Below are 20,436 nucleotides of genomic sequence, written 5' to 3'. Positions count from 1 at the left end.
ACTTTATGGCAGAAGGAATGGGATGTACTGATTTAGTGGAGAGAATGGATCAAATTAAAATCAAGAGCTCAGAATAAAATGATTGTTCTATAGAACACAAGTAGCAGAGTTGTCATATTGAACCACAGTTTTGCTCTTTTCTTCTCCCTCATGCATTGAAATCACTCCCTAAGGGAGTAAAAGGTCACCTTTAACTCTTATCAGCCTTGGAAATCACAGAAGGTGTACTCAGTAAGATAGGAGACAAGTGGAATCTTACATCAGCCTGTCCTTTGCAGACATACTATACACTTTCATTTGGTGTAAATTACAATTTCCTGATATGAGACTGAGACAATGAGTAGTTCAGGTTCAATATATCAACTCAGCTGCCTCTGTTCAACTGTTTTAAAGTTTAGATTACATACTGCAGTGTGTAGGTAGCAAGCCTGACATTAAGTTGAACATTAACTTGTGTTTTTAAACTTGATGTTAGTATATGTTCATAAGTTTTTTCTATGAAAAAGAAATCAGGTTGAAAATTATATAGGGTAGTTATTTTCACTAAATGTGTTTACCTGTACCATTGGTGGTACGTGAGATCATTTTAGGGGCTATTATTTTAATGCAATACCGGTTTCCCCCACTATCTGAAAATAGAGCTTTTCTATGAAACCTTTTGTAAGACCAAATGGCATAAAGGGAAGAAACAATTACCTCTGGACATATCTTGCTAAGGAATGCACAAAATAAATCAGATAAGGCACAGATGCCCACAGACACATTTCAAAGCTGTGGTGGCTGGATGCTGAGATGCTGAGTGTAGACCCTGGGGAAGGAGCTTGGCAGGGCCGCTCTCTCTGCTCTGGGTGTGTACTACCTCTATACAGCTCACTCCAAAACAAGCACGGAACGCTATTTTCACATCTCACCTTTTTTTGTAAAAGTGAAAGTCCTCTTTGGATTTCTTTCATTTAGTGAAAACAGGTACTAGTGTAGGTCTTTCGTAAAAGCAAAGTGGAGTGAAGGGAACTTTTTAAAAACGGGGGATACGTGTAATGTACTGTATTAGAAAAAAAAACATAATTAGACTATCACACTTTTGGTTTCATGAACTCTACTTTGTATGCGTCTACATTTGAAATGTAGGTAATTTTAAAATCCTTTAAAGAATAAAAGTTTAAGTACATAAATAATGCTGGTGTTGTGCAGACTTCAGCTACTCCCATAGGGCTGCCCAGGTTGATTGTTCCCATACAGGTAGGGTATTTGTGCTTGTTATGATTACTGACTCTGTAATAAGAATTCAGGGGGATTTTGTGGTTGTCAGTCAAAAATAGAATGAAAAAACCTGTAAAATACAATCACTTTCAATTATTATCTTCACTTTGATTAGAAGGCATATATCTACCATTTATGTTTAAGTACTTTGTCAAAATTTCATTAAAATGCTTCTTAGCTGATTGAGGTTGATGATGAATTTCCTTTTTGGTCCAAGGAAACTGAAGCCAGATTTTGTCTTAGTTGTGTTAAAGAGAATAGCCAAGTATTAAGCAAAGTACTTGATTGCTATTTCTTTCCCTATTCCTCTGAGATCTTTTAGTTTTCGTAGAGAAATTATAATTTACAGATGTGTGGAGGGGGTGCTTTTATGAGAGGAAAGCAAAGACTAATAAGGATGAATAAAACTTTCCTAAAAGGAATCTCCATCTTGTTCAATAGAATAATGATGTGGTCTACTTAGTTTGTTAAATTGGTGAATAAAGTGACTAAAATACTAGTGTATATGATATGAAGACCTAAGGATAGCTAGGACATAAATATTTCTTTACTGAGTCCAGTGAAAAGTATTAATGATCTCATTTTTTGCAGCCTGGCAATATTTTATTTTAAAACTTCACTCTTAGCCTAAATCACCTCTAGTAATTTGGGAGATTGTGTACTTATAAAGAAAACAGCTTGTCACGAAGAATCACTCTGCACTTGATACATGTATAAAATAATCTCATTATAGATTATTACATGTGTCAAGGGCAAAGTGCACACTCTCAGAGATAAAATGATAATTTTTATTTCATCAAAAGACTTCTCTGAAGTCTAAATATATAGGGATACTGTGGATTTCCCGACAGCCTGTTTAAATTGGTTTTTTTTTTAACATCTTTATTGGAGTATAATTGCTTTACAATGGTGTGTTAGTTTCTGCTTTATAACAAAGTGAATCAGCTATACATAAACATATATCCCCATATCTCCTCCCTCTTGCATCTTCCTCCCACCCTCTCTATCCCACCCCTCTAGGTGGTCACAAAGCACCGAGCTGATCTCCCTGTGCTATGCGGCTGCTTCCCACTAGCTATCTATTTTACATTTGGTAGTGTATATATGTCCATGCCACTCTCTCACTTCGTCCCAGCTTACCCTTCCCCCTCCCCAAGTCCTCAAGTCCATTCTTTACGTCTGTGTCTTTATTCCTCTCATGCCCCTACATTCTTCAGAACCTTTTTTTTAGACTCCATATATATGTGTTAGCATATGGTATTTGTTTTTCTCTTTCTGACTTCCTTCACTCTGTATGACAGCCTCTAGGTCCATCCACCTCACTACAAATAACTCAGTTTTGTTTCTTTTTATGGCTGAGTAATATTCCATTGAATATATGTGCCACATCTTCTTTATCCATTCATCTGTTGAGGGGCACTTAGGTTGCTTCCATGTCCTCGCTATTGTAAATAGAGTTGCAATGAACACTGTGGTACGTGACTCTTTTTGAATTATGGTTTTCTCAGGGTATATGCCTAGTAGTGGGATTGCTGGGTCGTATGGTCATTCTATTTTTAGTTTTGTAGGGAACCTCCATACTGTTCTCCATAGTGGCTGTATCAATTTACATTCCCACCAACAGTGCAAGAGGGTTGCCTTTTCTCCACACCCTCTCCAGCATTTATTGTTTGTAGATTTTTTGATGATGGCCATTCTGACTGGTGTGAGGTGATACCAAATTGTAGTTTTGATTTGCATTTCTCTAATGATTAGTGATGTTGAGCATCCTTTCATCTGTTTGTTGGCAATTTGTATATCTTTTTCGGAGAAATGTCTATTTAGATCTTCTACCCATTTTTGGATTGGGTTGTTTGTTTATTTGATATTGAGCTGCATGAGCTGCCTGTATATTTTGGAGATTGATCCTTTGTCAGTTGCTTCATTTGCAAATATTTTCTCCCATTCTGAGGGTTGTCTTTTCATCTTGTTTATGGTTCCCTTTGCTGTGCAAAAGCTTTTCAGTTTCATTAGGTCCCATTTGTTTATTTTTGTTTTTATTTCCATTTCTCTAGGAGGTGGTCAAAAAGGATGTTGCTGTGATTTATGTCATAGAGTGTTCTGCCTATATTTTCCTCTAAGAGTTTTATAGTGTCTGGCTTTACATTTCAGTCTTTAATCCATTTTGAGTTTATTTTTGTGTATGGTGTTAGGGAGTGTTCTAATTTCATTCTTTTACATGTAGCTGTCCCGTTTAACCAGCACCACTTATTGAAGAGGCTGTCTTTTCTCCATTGTGTATTCTTGCCTCCTTTATTACAGATAAGGTGACCATATGTGTGTGGGTTTATCTCTGGGCCTTCTATCCTGTTCCATTGATCTATATTTCTGTTTTTGTGCCAGTACCATACTGTCTTGATTATGTAGCTTTGTAGTATAGTCTGAAGTCAGGGAGCCTGATTCCTCCAGCTCCGTTTTTCTTTCTCTCAAGATTGCTTTGGCTATTCGGGGTCTTTTGTGTTTCCATACAAATTGTGAAATTTTTTGTTCTAGTTCTGTGAAAAATACCAGTGGTACTTTGATAGGGATTGCATTGAATCTGTAGACTGCTTTGGATAGTATAGTCATTTTCACAATGTTGATTCTTCCAATCCAAGAACATGGTATATCTCTCCATCTGTTTGTATCATCTTTAATTTCTTTCATCAGTGTCTTATAGTTTTCTGCATACTGTTCTTTTGTCTCCTTAGGTAGATTTTTTCCTAGGTATTTTATTCTTTTGTTGCAATGGTAAATGGGAATGTTTCCTTAATTTCTTTCAGATTTTTCATCATTTGTGTATAGGAATGCAAGAGATTTCTGTGCATTAATTTTATATCCTGCTCCTTTACCAAATTCATTGATTAGCTCTAGTAGTTTTCCGGTAGCATCTTTGGGATTTTCTATGTATAGTATCACGTAATCTGCAAACAGTGACAGTTTTACTTCTTCTTTTCTGATTTGGATTCTTTTTATTTCTTTTTCTTCTCTGATTGCTGTGGCTAAAACTTCCAAAACTATGTTGAATAATAGTGGTGAGAGTGGGCAACTTTGTCTTGTTCCTGATCTTAGTGGAAATGGTTTCAGTTTTTCACCATTGAGGACAATGTTGGCTGTGGGTTTGTCATATGTGGCCTTTATTATGTTAAGGTAAGTTCCCTCTATGCTTACTTTCTGGTGAGTTTTTATCATAAATTGGTGTTGAATTTTGTCGAAAGCTTTTTCTGCATCTATTGAGATGATCATATGGTTTTTCTGCTCCAATTTGTTAATATGGTTTATCACATTGATTGATTTGTATATATTGAAGATTCCTTGCATTCCTGGGATAAACCTCACTTGATCATGGTGTATGATCATTTTAATGTGCTGTTGGATTATGTTTGCTAGTATTTTTTGAGGATTTTTGCATCTATGTTCATCAGTGATTTTGGTCTGTAGTTGTCTTTTTTTTGTGTGACATCTTTTATCTGGTTTAGGTATCAGGGTGATGGTGGTCTTGTAGAATGAGTTTGGGAGTGTTCCTCCCTCTGATATATTTTGGAAGAGTTTGAGAAGGATAGGTGTTAGCTCTTCTCTAAATATTTGATAGAATTCGCCTGTGAACCTATCTGGTCCTGGGGTTTTTTTTGTTGGAAGAGTTTTAATCACAGTTTCTATTTCAGTGCTTGTGATTAGTCTGTTTATATTTTCTATTTTTTCCTGGTTCAGTCTCAGGAGGTTGTGCTTTTCTAAGAATGTGTCCATTTCTTCCAGGTTGTCCATGTTATTGGCATATAGTTGCTTGTAGTAATCTCCTATGATCCTTTGTATTTCTGCAGTGTCAGTTGTTACTTCTCCTTTTTCATTTCTAATTCTACTGATTTGAGTCTTCTCCCTTCTTTTCCTGATGAGTCTGGCTAATGGTTTATCAATTTTGTTTATCTTCTCAAAGAATCAGCTTTTAGTTTTATTGATCTTTGCTTTGGTTTCCTTCATTTCTTTTTCATTTATTTCTGATCTGATCTTTATGATTTCTTTCCTTCTGCTAACTTTGGGGATTTTTTGTTCTTCTTTCTCTAATTGCTTTAGGTGTAAGCTTCAGTTGTTTATTTGAGATTTTTCTTGTTTCTTGAGGTAGGATTGTATTGCTATAAACGTCTCTCTTAGAACTGCTTTTGCTGCATCCCAAAGGTTTTGGGTCATCATGTTTTCATTGTCATTTGTTCCTAGGTATTTTTTGATTTCCTCTTTGATTTCTTCAGTGATCTTTTGGTTATTTAGTAGTGTATTGTTTAGCCTCCATGTGTTTGTATTTTTTACAGATTTTTTCTTTTAATTGATATCTAGTCTCATAGCGTTGTGGTCAGAAAAGATACTTGATATGGTTTCAATTTTCTTAAATTTACCAAGGCTTGATTTGTGACCCAAGATATGATCTGTCCTGGAGAATGTTCCATGAGCTCTTGAAAAGAAAGTGTATTCTGTTTTTTTTTTGAGTTGACTGTTCTATAAATATCAGTTAAGCCCATCTTGTTTAATGTATCATTTAAATCTTGTGTTTCCTTATTTATTTTCATTTTGAATGATCTGTCCATTGGTGAAAGTGGGGTGTTAAAGTCCCCTACTATGATTGTGTTACAGTCAATTTCCCCTTTTATGGCTGTTAGCATTTGCCTTAAGTATTGTGGTGCTCCTATGTTGGGTGCATATATATTTACAATTGTTATATCTTTAAATTGTTTTTGTCTTTGTTTTATCATCTGTTTGGTGACAGGGTATTAACTTTAGATAACTCCTCTAGTAAATTAACACTTTGCTCTTACTAAGTGAACTGAATTACATCCTCTAAACTCAATTCCTTTGGGATTTCCTGTAAAATTTGATCAGTATTTCCTGTTTGGTGGGGGTAACTGGCTGATGAATAAAGCAACTAAAAATGAACTTGCTACCTTTCTAGTTAATCTTTATTTTCATGCAAATAAAAGTGTCAGGTTTTATAAGTTAAGAGTACTTTGTAATAAATGTCAGCAATATGCTGAAAAACAGAACTTGACCATTTTCTTACTTTTTTTAATGTGAAAGCTACACATATCTACCTTTTAAGCATCATGTACAAAGAAACTTTTTTATATCAAGATAATTAACGAGGTACAATGTTTACAAAGTCATGATTTTTTAAAACTGGCTCCTCATACCTTTTCATTGGTGTTTGTTTATAGAAATCATACTAAATGATATGCTGGTAAAGTATGTTTTTATAGAAAAAGACTCAAAATGTAAGGGTTGGGTGGAATGGGACAGCACCAACTGATTTTGGAACTGTCCTCACCCCAAGGTGTTATCTGTAGGGAGGTTGATTCTGGCAGCAGTAAAGAACTTTGCTTTCACAGACTCTGTTTTAAATACCAAAATTGTTTTGTTTTGTTTTTTCTCTCACTAGGGTTAGATAAATACTGGCAATTCAGTAGAATCATATCCATTTTTTAAAATGATTTGCATGACTGTGTTAAATATTTATTCTCATTATGAAAAAATCTCTCAGAATTATCTATATTTAGTCCATGGTATGATGAGCCATCTGATCATAATTTTCAACCTTCAATCTTTTGAAAAAAAAAGACTGTAAGAGTTTGCCTGCACCCACTTTCATGTTTCTCTCTCTCTCTCTTTTTTAACTAGACGCTTTGATGATGGATTTCTTTGTAAGAATGTTCTCTTAGAGATTCTGCCCAGAAAGACAGTATGGGCCTAAGTAGAAAAGTTTATAAATAATAAACATATTAATAAGGAAATATTAGGGTACACTGAGAGGAGAACATTCATTAAGCAATTTAATTGATTAGATTTCTCAAGGTTTCTCTTACTGTGTCATGCCTGTCTGAGAGAGGAGTAAAACATCAAGTTGTAAAAACTTTCATTAGATAATGAAAATAATAAAATAATAAAAATTTTATTACACATCAGTTTTAGGGATTTGCTACACTTTTTTTCAGGGCCATAGAATTTTAATCTCTTGAATTTAGCATTACTATTCTGGAAACATTTGTTAATATTCATTAATCATTGGGATGTTTATAGTCCTGGTTTTGTCCCCACTCCTGAAATCATAGTTTAAAACCTTTATAAAACCTGTTTCCAGAAATTACAATTTCACAAACCAATGTTCAATACAGATGCATCTTAGGGTGTAGAGAAAACCCTTCTAATTTAAGGGAAGGGACTGTGAGAGGCAGAGCTTTCACAAAACTAAAGACTAACCCATGGCAAACTGCCTAGCTTTCTGTGAACCTAAGTGGTCATATCTCTTGTTCATTTACCTAGAAGTGGAATTACTGTGTCATGTGATAGCTTTATGTTTAACAATTTGAGGAACTGCCAGTTTTCCCAAGCAGCTGCATAGTAGTATTTTTGGGTTCCAATTTCTCCACATTCTCATCAATACTTGTTACTACCTGGATTTGTTTCTACTATAGCCATCACGTTGCATGTGAAGTGATGTGGCATCCCGTTGTGCTTCTCACAAAGCTGTTTTTAAACCAAAATTGTCAAACTAGTTTTATACCTCCAAGGATTCACTTTGTGTGGATTTAGATTCTTACATGAAAATGTTTCTAAGTTAGTCATTTCTTGAGAATAGATTTTTTTTTTAAGCTACCATATTCAAAGCATTAGAAGTTTGGTTTCTTTCTTCTCTGGTGATTCTTTATGTCTCTTATGTTACAATTACATAAGTACTTATTAACCTATATAAAGCAATCAGAACAGGAGCTCTGTTGAGTTTAGGATAACTTGGAATCTAATATCTGTCTAGACCAGCTATCCCTAGGGCGCACACAAAGTAAGAGACTTTCATTGCCAATTGAAAAGACTATTTTTTAAACATGTGGAGAGAACTAGCAGCTTCTGTTTTACCATTCAGCCATAGGTCCAAAATTAACACAGAAGCTTAAGCCCAGACTTTAAAAGACCATTCTTTTTTCAGCATATGCAGGATATTTTCTTGAGTGATGAGAGTTTTCAGCAGTACGCAAATAGACCCACATAGAGAGGCAGTAATGACCAGATTTTCTGTCACCAGCCGTCCAACTCTCCATACATCCCTGAGGTCTTCCTCCAACAGATTTCAGCAGTAGATAAATTCCCTATCATTGCTGCTACTAGTGGGGAATAAATTATTAGCTGCAAGCAAAGCCTATTTTATCTGATATTTGTATAGCTACTCCAGCTCTGTTTCGGTTGCTATTTACATGGTATATCCTTTTCCATTCTTTTAATTTACTCATACATTTATCTTTGAATCTAAAGTGTGTCTTATACAAACAACATATACTTAGGTTTGGTTTTTTTTTTAATCCAGGCTGACAATCTCTGCCTTTTGATTAGATTTTTAATCCATTTATATTTAATGTTTTTATTGATATGATTGTATTTTTGTCTCCTAGTTTACATTGTGCTTTTTATTTCTCCTCTTTTTTTTTTTTTTTTTGTTCCTCACTGTTCCTCCTTTACTGCTTTATTTTGCATTAAAGGAGTATTTTCTAGGCATGTTTTAATTATTTCAGTGATTTTTAACTGTATTTTCTGATTTATTTTCTCAGTGACTCTAGGGTTTCCAGTATACATCTTTTTTTCCATCTTTATTGAGATATAATGACATGTAACATTGTGTAAATCTAAGGTATACAATGTGATGATTTGATACATGTATCTATTACACCCATCTTGCCAGAATCTACTTCACATTTATACTACCTTAATCCCAGTGAAAGCTAAAAATGTCCATTCTACATAGCTCTATTCACCCTTCTCCCTTTTTTTGTGCTATCATTTTTATATATTTTATGTCTATATGTTACAAGTCCAATAATACATTGTTGTTACTATCACTTTATATAGTTTTATCTTTTAATGAAGCTGAGAGAAGAAATCAGAGCAAGTATACCTTTACAGGATCTGTTATATAACATTCTTATTTACTATTTTTGGTTCTCTTAACTTCTTCCTGTGGCTTCAAGTTACCATCTGTTGTCATTTCCTAACTCCAGTCCAAAGTTACTTCCATCCATCTCCTTTGTGCTGTTGTTATTGCCAAATATATGTGATTTCTTTATGCTATAGACTTAACAATACTAGTATATTAATACTGTTTTATGCTTCTTTTAAATAATTTAAGATAACAAAGAAGAAATATGAAATTATACTTTCATAATTACCCCTGTTATTATCTTTACCATAGTTCTTTTTTTACATGTGAATTCATATTACTGTCTAGGCTAAAGAATTTCATTTAGTATTTCTTAAAGATGAGTCTTCTAGCAATGAATTCTGTCAGATTTTGTGTACCTAGGAGTGTATTTCTCCTTCATTTTTGAAAGATAGTTTTGCTGGCTGTGGGATTCTTGGTTAACAGTTTCTTTTTCCTTCTTTCAGCACTTCAAATATATCATCCCAGTCCCTCTGACCTCCACTGTCTTTGATGAGAAGTCAACTGTTAATCTTATTAAGAGCTCTTGTGTGTGATGAGTCTATTTTCTCTGTTACTTTCAAAAATTTCTCTTTGCCTTTCATTTTCAACATTTACAGTGATGTGTATCTGTCTAAGTATGGATCTCTTTGTGTCCTTCCTAGTTGGGTTCATTAGTTTCTTAGACATGCAGATTAGTGTTTTCCAACAAATTTGGGAAAGTTTCAACCCTTAATGTTTGAATTTTTTTGTCTCTTTCTCTCTCTCCTCATTATGGCAACTCCTATTGCACATATGTGGGTGCAGCTAATGGTTTCCCACATTTCTCAGAGGTTCTGTTCATTTTTCTTCATTCTTTCTTCTCTCTTTTCATTAGGTCACATAATCACTATTGATCTGTCTTTAAGTTCATGGATTCTTTCTTCTGTCAGCTCAAATCTAATGTTGAGCCCTTCTAGTAAATTTTTCATTTTGATTATTGTTCTTTTCAACTCCAGAATCATTTTATTTCTTTAATAAGTTATATCTCTTTATCTATCTTCTCTATTTGATGAGATGTTGTTGTCATAACTTGCTTTATTCTTTGAGCATAATTCCTTTAGCTCTTTGCAAATATTTACAACAGTTTTTTTAAATGTCTTCATCTGGTATGTCCAACATCTGGGCCCTCTCTGAAGGGGGGTCTTTTTTTTTTTTTTTTTCTTCTGTGAATGAGTTGCATGTTGCTATTTCTTTGCATGCCTCATAATTTATAGTTGAATACTGGCCATTTTAGGTTATATATTTGGCAAATCTTGATACCGATCCCAGTTCCCACTCCTGGGGCCTTTTTTTGCTTGTTTGCTTCTTTATCTGTTTAGTGAGTTGGTTGCACTATTTCAGTGAAACCAATTTCCCCTGTAGTGTGCAGCCTCTGATGTTGCTACTCATGGGCACAGCTTTGGCATGCACACATCACTCTAGCATTCCCATCAGGGATGCTGGTGTTTTTAACCAGGCAGTCTTTAACCAATGCTCTCTTTTCTTGATCTCTCGGTTAAGATCTTAGTATTCTGCTTGTATTGAAGCCAGTCTTCAAAGTCTGCTCCAATTCCAGACTCTTCTTATCTGCTTCCCTGTTTCTTTCTGTTAAGCTTCTTGCTTGTCTTTTGTTTTCCTTGTTGTTATCATGGAGCTGTCCGTCTTCTCCTTATGGCTCAGCACCAAAATCTGCATTGTTTTTGACAGTGGTGCTATGCTTGAGTGTTGCCAACCTCTGTTCCAAATAAAATCAGTTCCCTTAGAGAAAGATACAAAACTCTTTCTTTCTATGGCTTGTCTCTTCCCCTAGTCAGAACTCCATGCCACTGCTCTGGAGCTGGGGTTAGGGATGGCAGCCTGCTTCTCTCAGATAGACACTCCTGCTCCATGAGTGTCACACTGGACGAGGTCAGTAATCTCTGGTATTCTTGATGTACTTTTCCTGGTGTGGAACTTCCACCCTATGAGCAAGCTGGGACAAGGGTGCTCGGGGTCCAGCAATCTTGGTCTGTCACAGCAGAGGTAGAGCTTTAACCCAGGATTGGCAGATGGGTAGAGGAAGGGAGCCCTTGACCACTCAACAGCACTTGCCTGGAATAGAGCTGGAAGTGGGGATGAGAAATGCTGCTGACCTTACCTGCTGGGGCAGGAACTATAGCCCTTGACTGGGGGCTGGGGGAAGAGAGAGCCCAAGTGCTTGGCTGCACCCACAGATGGAACTTCCATCTTGCTGAGCTTGGATGGGAGAAGGGAGTGGGTTGTGGCTCAAATGTCACAGACCCTCACTGTTCTTATGGACATTTAGTAGAGTTTCTTGAATAAATGTTTGCCCATTTGCTATATGCCCTTTGGATAATTTCTAGGGACTTTAAATGGTTATTTTTAAAAGTAATTTTCACCAGTTATGGAGTGGAAGTCTACAGAGCTCCTCTAGAAGTGCCTTTCAAACAGATTCTTGATGGTTCTATGTTAACACTCATCTATTCACTTATTAATTCATTTTTCATTTTTTCATTCATTAATTTACGTTTTTTTCCCCATAGGATCTTTATATATAATTTTATTCTTTTAGAATCAACTACTAATTGCTTTAACAAATGCAATTTTGATGGTGATACATGCCAAGATGCACTCTTTCTGTTTAATTTGATATAAAAAATTCTTTCTGTGAACTTACTATTTAACAGTTTCAGATTAAAGTGTGTGTGTGTGTGTGTGTGTGTGTGTGTGTGTGTGTGTTCTGTTTGATGCATAATAATATTTATGGAACACCACATTAAAGAAATAGGATTCTCAAAATCTTCCTCTTAGTGTACATGATGACAAGTATCTGGTAATTCTATGCACATCCCTACTCAAACCTTTTAGTGCCAAAAGTATTTTGCGCCTATTTATTTAAAACCCACAAGTCTAATAGACTATGACTATTTCCCATATTCTATTTATTAGAGCTGTCTTGAGGAGATCTTTAAAAGTTTATAAAATATGTTCTAAACTTATTAAAGTAGTTTTGCAGACACTTAAAACATTTTTAATACTTTCTAAATCTTGTAGTCATAACTGAAGTTAGGAACCTAGATCTTAAGAAGTCGTTTTCATATACTTCTTTACTATGGCATTTAATAAATGTATTCATTGAGTATTCCGTTGCTATGTAATATGTACATGCAATAGAGTCTTTTCTTACATAAACTTCAACAGCAAATATTTTGTTTCCAAAATTCCATTTGAATTGTTTCATAATGGAAGAAAAATGAACTTTGTGCATTTAATTTCTAAACATCTGTGTTGTCAAAAATTAAATTTTCATAAAAATTAATCAAGTATTTTTATTGACCAATAACGTACTGTTGTAGCCACTATCACCACTATCCCTGAACTATTTTAGGAACCATATCAACACTGTCACCCAACTCAGCCTTTTCTTTCTATTTACCAGGATAGTATGTTCTCTTCTTATTTTTCTTTGAGTTCTCTATTCTCTTGGAGATTAAAGAACGAAGGACTATCCTCCTGCTTTTCTTGTGGGTTAAGTACAAGTGAAAACCCTTCATTTTGCCCTATGTCTGACTCACTTGTTTTCTCTATCTTTGCTTTATTTTCACGTTTTGGAAAAAGTAAATTTGGGGTATTAAGATGAATTACAGGACATGGTGTAAAGATGATATCAAGGATAGTAGAAGTTATATAATGAACACTTCTTGTGTTTCTACTTTGAAATTATTCTTTAAAAAGAAACAATTTTGATGATGTCTTAAAAGATGATGTCTCATGTTTTTTCTCATAATATTCACCACCTTCCATTACTAATAGTTTTCAAAATCTCAAAGCTCTTCTTACATAATAATCCTTCCACTGAATTTTGAATTATCCAAAAGCAAAATTTTCTATATCAGATTGTCTTGTTTCCATGCAAGAAATGTTTTCTCAAAACTCTAACAATACGGACTGTGGGTTTTCTTTTTTATGTCACTTTTCCCCCAATTTTTGTAATATATAAAATGGCTGTTTCTTATGGAAATATTTGCTCTGATTCCTCACAAAAATCCTACTTTTCTCAAAGGAAAATTTCACCCACTGGTTCATCCTCAAAATTTGAGATTGAGCCCTTGTCTAAATTTTAGCTTTAGATGAAGAAGAAAGCTTTCATTTTCTAACAGTGCCACCTGTCAGGTTTGGGGAAGGTGTGAGTGTGATGTTACAGGAGGAAGCTTTGCAGCAGGGAATTCAGGGCAGGTTCCTTGGTTCCCCTCACCGCTGTCTGCCACTCAGACTTGAGCTCCCGGCGGCCCCCTTTCCTTTGGCAACATCCTCAGTATCATTCAGGATTGATATTTCTTTCCCTCCAATAGTTCTGTTCATCAGACTTGTCTCCGACCACTGTAGACCCCTCTAAGCTTCCCAGTGTCTGTGACAGGTCAGAGTTCTAATTGTCCTAGTAAACAGAGAGGGGGGCCTCTGGGCAGGGGAGACCTCACCTTGGCAGTCAGGTGCATCTGCAGATGTTCAAGAAGCATCTCAAAGTTAACACATGCAAAACCCAACTCCCATTTTTACCCCCCAAGCTAGCTTACTGCACAGTCTTCACCGCAGGAAACAGCAACTCCATTATTGAAGGAGCACAAACCGAAGACCCAGGAATCCTCCTGACTTGTCTCTCTCTCTCTCTCTCTCTCTCTCTTTTTCTTTTTTTCTCTTATATCTCATATCCAACCCATCAGGAAATCCTGTTGGCTCTGTCTTCAAAATATAACCAAAATGCAGCATCTTCTCACCACTTCGCCTTTTCTAGCCTGCTCTGAGACACCATCTAGTCTGAATTATTGCATTGGTTTGCTAACCAACCTCTCCTTTCTGCCCCCAAACTGCCACTCCCCAAGCCCAATCTTAGCTACAGTGATGATTTTTAAATGGAAAACAGACCATCTCGTGTCTGTGCTCAAAACCCCATGTTGGCTTCCCATCTCATTCAAAGTAAAAGCAGAGCCCCTCAGAGTGGTACCCAAACTCCACGTGATCTGTACCCACACACACAGGCACCCTCTCCCAGTATCTCCCACCTGCCCACTGCCTTTGCTGGTAGCCTTCTTCCTGTGCCTACTGGACACTAAACAAAAACTTGCCTAGGTCCTAGCACAGCTGCTGCTTCTTCTGGAGCACTCTACCCATACCTCACCCTGAGCTCTGTTCTGGTTTGTGCTCAAATATTACTGTATCAAAGAGACCCTCTCTAATCACCCCGTATAAAACTGTGGGCACCTCCCCTCCCACACTATCCTTTTCTATTTGTCATGTTTAATTTTTCTCCACAGTACTTTCCCCTCCTGTTTCTTTGTTCAATGTGAGCTCTGCAAAGAGGGGGCTTTGTTTTATTCTGTGCAGTATTCCCAGTGCCAGCAACAATGCCTGGCTTAGATAGGCACTTTGCAAATTATGTGATTGTGTTAGGGTTTTCTAGAGAGACAGAACCAATATATGTGATTTATTATAAGGAATCGGCTTATGCAACTATGGAGGCTGAGAAGCCCCATGACCTGCTGTCTGAGGTAGGGAGGCCCAGCGGTGGAGTCCTGACCTCAGTGCAGGAGGACACTGAAGCCCCAGCTCAAACAGTCAGGGGGGCAGTGAATTCTTCCTTTCTCTACCCTTTTGTTCTGTTCAGGCCCTCAAGGGACTGGATGCAGCCCACCCACGCTGGGGAGGGCAATCTGCTTTACTCAGTCTCCCAATTCAGATGCTCATCTCGTCTGGAAACGCCTTCACAGACACACCCAGAATTAATATTTAACCCAATGTCTGGGTACCGTGTGGCCTGGTCAAGTTGACACATCACATTACCCGTGACAGGGATGCAGTTAGTGTCTGTAGTGTGAGCTTCATGTCAGCAGGGCAGAGAACCTCTTCTCCACCCAGCACCATCCTCCTGCCTTGAGAAAGTCACTGGGCAAAGCCCCGCTGTACTTTATATGCTCTAGTTGCTTGTTAAAGTGGGGATTAAATTTTGCAGCCCTGGGGCAGTGTGCAGAGCAATGGCACGGTTTTGGTGGCCTTTTCTGCCCTCTCCCACCGGACCCTAGTCCTCCCTGCTCCATGACCACGTGCCCCTTAGCTTAAGCACCTTTGGGAACCTGTCCACATCCCAGCCTTCTCTCACCTGTGTCCTACTCAGCTTGATTCTTTTGTTTTATTTTTTTTCGGATTACATTTTTTTTAACATCTTTATTGGAGTATAATTGCTTTACGATGGTGTTAGTTTCTGCTTTATAACAAAGTGAATCAGCTGTACGTATACATATATCTCCATTCTTACCTGGACCGTGTCTTCCAAAAATTTCTCAAAGTTTCTGACCTATTCATGGTGTCCATCCTTGTTTCACAGAACATATCCAGATATTCTTACTTTTGTACTTTTATAACATTTGGAGGATTAGGTAATTGCTTTCTTGAATTGAAATTTTATGGAGTAATTTTGATAAGGTTGAACTTTTAAACAAATAATATTAGAGCTTAAATAGAATGATAAACCCTCCCCCAGTTTAAAAACCAAGAGTTTTTATGCTGACATTAGGCATGGATAATGTTTAAAGTTAATTTTATTCTGGAAGAGTCAACACAAAAGATTTTTAAAATACTCTTTTTGGTGAGTATTTTTGAAAATTTAGTACTTTTAGTTTCTTCTAATGTAACCCTGAATAATCTTTTCTTCTTGAATTCTTGTCACCTCCAACTCTTACTGGGTTGACAGGCCCATTATTGAAATCCAGTAATGTGTTTGGAGCTTAGTTATTGCAGTGAGAAAATACACGTCAAATGTGCAATGATATTATAATATCAGAGAATTTTTTTAAGTAATTTCAAATTAGTGGTTAATGCTATATAAGTAAAAGCTTGATGCAAGACACTTTTTGATCATTTTACTCTTTGCGCTAAAACACATATCCAGACACAAAATAATGTACTCTATAGTGTTTTTTAATAAAATGAATATTGTATGAAATATTACTATATCAAACATCACTGAACAATTGAAGCAATTGTTCTCTGATGTATCTTGAAATTATTTTCAAAAGAAAAATGTTTGGATTGTGTAAACTCATTGTTGAACTGAAACTTTCTCATTAATGAAGTAAAGTATTGTGATGGTTAGAGAAAATGAGAGAATTAGAATTTGACTTGGCACACTTTAACAAATGCAAATGAACCAAAGATATACTTTATAATTTGTCTTTTAATTCGCTTAGTACTTTTTAAATGTTCTGCAAAGTAATTTCCAACATGCATTATTTCATGAAATTATGTCTACACTGATAGTCATAGTAGTTCTTTACAGGTAGAGATGAAAAGTGTGGCCAAAGAAGTTTAGTGATTTTTCTCTCCATCAAAATGTTGATAGGATGTAGTTGGAAATCCAAGGTACCTTCCTCAGAGCTCATGACTTTAAATTAAGATGATGTGATTAATTTCTTCTAAGACAAATTCTTTGGTTATAAACAGTCTCTACTGTTTATAACAAATTTTAAAGGGTATATGAAATCTCACATTTTATTTGTGGACATGTTTTAACTCCTTCACTTTGCTTTAACTACTTGGATGATGTGGACCATATTTTATTTTTCTGGGAGATACATGAATTGAAAAGAATCAAAGGGGGCTCCCCACAAGATTTCAGCTTACCAAGTTCAAATCTGAACCAACCTCAGTAGGAAATGATACATGCATGAAGAATGGGCACAGATAGATTTTTCTGTTTTGGACTATTCATTCAAGATTTGCAAGTAATCTAGTTTCCATTTCATGAATGCTTCTTAATCATACACTTCTTGATTGGTACTTTATTATTAATTGGAATAAATTACTTCGATTTGTATCTTTGGTAGGCATATGAATTTGGTTGAAAGTCAAATACTTATTATAGGCATTGATTTTCTTAGATATGTACAGAATAAATAACATGTTATTGGCCAAGTATGTTATTATTAGAAACTGATTTCATCTGTTCTTCTCAAAATTCACTCTTTTATCATAAGGAGATTATTTTTAGAAGTATGTGACCCAAATACATAATGCAATAATGCAAATAGTATTTTTGTCATCCTTCATAAGCCAATTAAAACTTACAATATCAAGTTAGCTTTATAAAGTGATTATATTTATTCCAAACATTTGAGATTGTCTTTATTTAGTCTTGTCAGTGTTCTGAAAAAAAGTGTTTTCCCAACTTAGATTTTTGGTTAATGCATTAGAAAACATTTAAGCAAAAAATAGAATATTATGCTAATATAGTATTCTTCCATAATAAGTTGCTGCATGCTTTTATGATTTTTAAGGATTTTTGTAGGTGCTATTTCTTTTTAATTTTATTTCAGAAAGCTAAAACTGTGTAACTAATTCTACTACTTAAGTAGTTGGCTATAAAATAATCTAATTTCCTACTTTTTATTCAACTGCAAGTTCAGTGTCATTTAATTTGTATTATGCAGTACATATAACTTCCTACAACTGCAGCAAGAAGATCATTCATATTCTTAATTGCTTGTTTTAAGATGTTTTCTTCTGAACCTGATTTTTTGTTTGCATTCACAGAAAACCTTAAAGATATTATTATCTTTGAAATATTTAATTCCAGTGATACAAATATAAATGTCATGGTTAAACATATTTTAGAAGTAGAAACTATGGCTTGCATGAGTGATTCTTTTTTAAAATTTATTTTATTGAAGTATAGTTGATTTACAATGTTGTGTTAGTTTCTGCTGCACAGCAAAGTGACTCAGTTATACATATATACATTCTTTTTCATATTCTTTTCAATTATGGTTTGTCACAGAATATTGAATAGAGTTCCCTGTGCTACACTATAGGACCTTGTTGTTTATCCATTGTCTATATAATAGTTTGCATCTGCTAATCCCCAAACTCCCAACCCATCCCTCCCCCTCCCCTTCCCTCTTGGCAATCACAAGACTGTTCTCTATGTCTGTGAGTCTGTTTCTGTTTTGTAGATAAGTTCATTTGTGTCATATTTTAGATTCCACCAGTAAGCGATATCACATGATATTTGTCTTTCTCTGTCTGACTTACTTCACTTAGTATGATCATCTCTAAGTCCATCCATGTTGCTGCAAAGGAGTGATTCATAATGACAGAATGTAAATATATAATTGCTTTACATTTTTGTTTAGGGAACGTATGAATCTTTTTCTATTCCCACTTAATGTTATTTCTTGTGGCATCGCTGAGATGCCCACTGAGACAGTCTGTTCTAGAGCGAGGAACACAAGAGTGAAGGTGAGAGAGTCTGAGTTTAGGCACAAATCCAACCCATCTTCTAGCAGGTGAGGCCACCTGAACTACCCTTCCTTCAGGTCTTATACGGATGGATGCAGTGGGCTGTCTCAGGATCCACCCCTCACTGCTCAGCTTGCACCATGGGGTCCTCGTTAGGTTGCTAACAGGAGTCATCAAGATGAGTCAGTGCAAACGTTGACGGGGGACGGTGTCACATCAGAATCTGTAATCCTACGTGTGGGCTGAGATTTCATAAAAAGCAGATGAATGAGGATTCAATCAACAGATCATTGTCAAAACCAAGAAAACTGTAAGCAGATTGAAGACAGCTTTACTATGTTCCACTCAGATGAGGTAACACAGAATGCATTTCCAAGGACTCATAACCACAGGATCTACTGTTTCAAAACCTCCATATAATTACATTTTTGATAATTATTTAATTCTCATAATCTTCATATGCTATAAGGGTCAGGGAACATTTTTTGTAATGGGCCAGATAGTAAATACTTTAGGTGTCTCACAGCAACTCAAATCTATGTAAATGAGTCAATGTGGCTTGATGCGGTCTAACTTTACTGAAACATAATATAATTTTCACGTATCACAAAATATTCTTCTTCTTTTGATTGTTCTTCTTGCCATTAAAAAATGTAATTGTTATTCTTAGCTCCCGGACCATTCAAATAGAGGTGGCAGACAGGACTTGGCCTGCAGGCTGCTGACCCTGAGTTAGGACCATCTTTATATCAGTAGTACAAATTGGCCCGGAGTGGACCAAAAGGAGCAATTAGTCTCATTGCATTATTAATTTTATCCACTATTTCTCTTACTTCTAAAACTGTGTGTTTGTACGTGTGTGTGTGTGAGAGAGAGAGAGGATACATTTTTCATTGGCTCGTGAATATTAAATAAGCTGATTATGAGTCAAAGATTTAGCAAAATATCTGGTGAATAATAAATGTTAACAAACTAATGTTATACACATATAACAATATATAACATTAATGTATAATATATAGTTAAGTAATTTTTTTTTTTTGGCTGCACCGTGCAGCATGTGGGATCTTAAAGCCCCAACCAGGGATCAAACCCACACCCCCTGCATTGGAAGCGTGGAGTCTTAACCACTGGACCACCAGGGAAGTCCCAGTAATTTTTAATACAATGCATTATATAAACGACTAAAATAACTTATATGTATGTATATGTATATATGTATGTATCTGTGACTATTTTTGTTAAATCATGGATTCCTAAATATGCAAGCCAACTGGAGTCCCTTTCTATTAATAATAGAAATTGTCCTAAGAAGCTTGGTGTATAAATTTTAAAACTAAATGTATGATTAGCATTTTAAACTTTGTATTGTGATAAGAAGATATCTACATTTTGTCACAAAACAAAACAGAAGCCTATTTTCTTGACAATACACTCATTATAATGCATATCCCTGGTTTCACTCTTAAATTATTAAGATTGCATTAAAATTGATAAATTGTGACATATCACAAGTTAAAAAGGATGAGAAGGTATTCTCAGTGCATTCAGGAAGAATCATCTTTTTACAGTTACAAGTATTATAAAACTATGAATGCTAAAAATTACTTCTTCCTTTTCTCTTTTAAGTGTGAGAGAGTTGATTTTCAATAGGGAAAAAACATAAAAACTGTATATAAATACTTAGATTTCCTTATTTTCTTTTTTCTAACAAGTTTCATTTATATGTAGCATTCTTTTTTTTTTTTTAATTAATTTATTTATTTTTGGCTGTGTTGGGTCTTCGTTTCTGTGAGAGGGCTTTCTCTAGTTGCAGCGAGCGGGGGCTACTCTTCATCGCGGTGCGCGGGCCTCTCACTGTCGCGGCCTCTCTTGTTGCGGAGCACAGGCTCCAGACGCGCAGG

The 20,436-nt window shown here is 35.7% G+C and overlaps 1 protein-coding gene across 1 annotated transcript in view; it reads left to right on the top strand.

The window, feature by feature from the left end:
- RIMS1 (regulating synaptic membrane exocytosis 1) overlaps window positions 1-20,436 on the top strand; it is a 465,974-nt gene that overhangs the window by 193,353 nt on the left and 252,185 nt on the right. The gene's annotated exons all lie outside the window — the stretch shown is intronic.

Source organism: Balaenoptera acutorostrata, chromosome 14 (assembly GCF_949987535.1).
Source record: "Balaenoptera acutorostrata chromosome 14, mBalAcu1.1, whole genome shotgun sequence".
NCBI classification, from domain to species: Eukaryota; Metazoa; Chordata; class Mammalia; order Artiodactyla; family Balaenopteridae; genus Balaenoptera; species Balaenoptera acutorostrata.
This window is presented reverse-complemented; position numbering and strand designations above follow the sequence as displayed.